The following is a 3247-nucleotide window of genomic DNA, read 5'->3' as shown; positions in this document are numbered from 1 at the left end:
CACATTTGAGGCAATTGATTGTCAACACGTGACAAATGTATGTACCCACCCACACACAAGTAAACCTCACATGGTGAGAAAAAACCCTGTCCCAGTAAACTCCAGTATTCATAAGTAGTGCAAATAAATACTTTGTCAGAAAACATTTTTTTTTCTCACTATTTTGATGTTAAACCAGACAATCTGAATTATGTTAATGCTAGCAGGAGTATGTTGGAAATGTTGTGTTTAAGACCAACACACTTGCAAACTACAAATACTAGATCTAATGCTTACTGGCTGCAACATGACATTCAGCATTACAGAATGAAGTATGCCGTTAAAAAACTTTTCCAAATTCACATCAGAAAGGGTGCTCAAAGAAATCTGCATTTAAAATGGACAGTGACATACAAGGTCTCCAAATGAAAACTAAAAGGATCATACATCAATTTAAACTGCCATCTTGCAACATTCATTTTAACAGGTGTTTGTACTTCATCACTTTGCTGCCTGCAGGATGAAAAAGGGGTTCATCATTCAACCAAAAAGCTGCTCACAGCAAACCCCTGAAAAGGATAATCAAGTGGATGTTAGCAACCCCAACATTTTGTATTTTCTTAAAATTATAAAACCCAACAAAAATGAGTTGCAAAATGGCAGCATATTGTGATGTGGTAAATATTGTATCAAGGAATAATTCATTTATTCCTACTTACATGTATATATACATCAAAATATAGTACCCACACTTCCTTGCCTAAGAATTACATGTAGGCATATGCACATACACAGGGAAAACTAGTAGTGTTCTGCTTTTTTACTTTCTTTTATAATGTTGTAGTTGCACTGAAATACTGCAGAAATCTAAATCTAGCCTCATGTCAAGTACCAAACGCTCTAAAACAAGACACAGCAGAGTGAACTCAGGCTAAAGAGATCTAAGTCTAAATATTCGTCACAGGTGTCAGAAAATTTAAGTACTTTGTTTAGGACTTAGCATATATAATCAGAAAGGTGGCAGATTATTCCCTCAACCCATATCCCAGACACTTCTAATTTTATTTCTGCCACAGTACTTTGAAGTGTACTCTGCTTCAGTGTATAAAGTTTCACTGTGATCTTAAAGCAGCTTGGCATAGTTTGAGACACATCTAGAAGCATTAATGATAAACATGATACACAGCACTGGCAAAGCCTGTTATTACAGCTGATTTGTAGACATTAGCGATGACTCATTTTGTAAGATAGATGTTGAACAGTACTTGTCTGAAAAACGACAAAATAAGCTCCCACAACTGAAACACTGCACTAAAGGGGTAATCTTGAGGAGTTACAGATGTACCACATCAGCACATAGCAAAAAATATTTTTTTTACAGGGATAAATTTGAAGTCTTTAAAAAGTCTTATATGGGGTAGGTATATATACACAAGAACAAACCAAAATACAATGGATGAAACAATAACAAAAGGCACATCATCAAAATGAGAACTGTAAAAATATCTTTAAAGTAATTTGACTAAAGTTTTAACCAATTTGAATTTATGCACCTACATCTGACTTCCCTATCTGAAGTCACTGAGCTGTCTCACTTTCCTGAAATAGTTTAATAGTGTGGGACCCCACATGTAAGAATATTAACAAAAAAAAAAAAAAAAAGGAAAAGGTTGTGAAATTGGCCTGATGCCAATTTAAGTGTCCTAAAACTTCTGGACTGTGATGGCAAATATAGAGAGAACCTTGCTAATGAACAATTCTACTTTTTAAAATACTAAAATAAAGTAATTCTTAAAAAAATTAGCTGACACTCCTGGCCTTTTCTTTGCCAAATATTTAAGCAAATTATTTGGTCCTTTTCAATTTAGTGATGGTTGTTTAATAGAATTTCTTTTGTGATGGTCTCTACAAAATACAAACTTTGTACTTTCAGCCACAACTTATCAATTGTCCACTAGTAAAACTTTATAAAATAAAGAAGAGTTTAACCCTATACAGCTTTTGACATTTTGCAGAAAATGCCTTGTAGCTTAATCTCAACTTTGCCTTAGTTCCATCTGTGTGTGACTGATGGACCTTAAAGATTAATTTCAATTTAGAAACTGTAAGGTCTTCTTTCTTTCTGATGATGATTCCATTTACTCTTTAATTGAGTTTCTGCATCAGTCCAGATGCCATTTAATTCACTTTATGAACGTAACATATGAAGACTAGACTACCAAAGTGACTTGTCAAACCACAAAACCACCTTCAAATATTTAAATGATTTTTAATGTAAATTTGAAAAAAGTTCTATTTGAAATGAGATTAAAAAAAAAAAAGAAAACCAAAACCAACTACCAGCAATGCAACACCATGTCATTGTCCTGATTTTCTTAAAGACTATCATTCAAAGATAGCCTGCTATTTATAACTGCTTGTGTTTATCCTTCACAGTGACAGTGAAACCAAAGTGCCCACATAGAGATCATAACTCTTTCCTGTGGGTTTACAATTTGTAAACTTCCAGGATATTATACATGACTTAAGCATAGAGGATGAACGTTCCCCTTTTCTCTCTAGCAATCCAAAAAGAGATAAAGAGATGGAGAGGGAATGCCATTCTCCTGCATAACCAGAATTGTGCTTCTAAGCAGTATTCTCTAGCATAAGTACCAGCCAGTGCCCATACAACAGTGATATACATTCAAGGCTTGGCTCAATGGCATGAGTTCTGAATTTTCTAGAGTAGGGCCAATTCACTAAAATAAGAGTTAATAAAACTCAATGGATTATAAATACCAAGGCAATGAGGTGTGATCTTTCTGGGAAAAAAGGACTGTCAGTACCCCTTTGCACAAACGGTGTTTCTAGAAAAGCATTTCACATTGAAACTTCAGTGTTTCTAGCAAACTATTGTCTCTATCCCTGAGACAGCCCCTTAAGAGTATGGTCTGTCTGGACTGCAGGATTCTTCAAATGACTCCATGATTGAATTCAGGGACACTGAGAAAGCAGCTGAGAGGGGCAGGGGTGTCAAACAGCCATGATACCATAGAAAGCAGCCTGAGAAATACTGTACCCGAATACACCTTTCAATTCAGTGATCAGCACCTCACAAGAGTAACAACAAAAATGGAGCAGAGCTAGCTATTATTTCCTGGGAAAGTAGTGTTTCCCTCCCACTTACAAACCAAATTGCTTTAGCAGCGTGGTTGTCTAAATTTTAGTCTATATGCAGAATGACCCTGTGTCCTGGAGGGGAAGACATGTAACATTACATATGGCT

Source organism: Vanellus vanellus (genome assembly GCF_965231255.1).
Source record: "Vanellus vanellus genome assembly, chromosome: 5".
In the NCBI taxonomy this organism is placed as follows: domain Eukaryota; kingdom Metazoa; phylum Chordata; class Aves; order Charadriiformes; family Charadriidae; genus Vanellus; species Vanellus vanellus.
The sequence above is the reverse complement of the archived record's forward strand: the minus strand, read 5'-3'. Positions refer to the sequence as shown.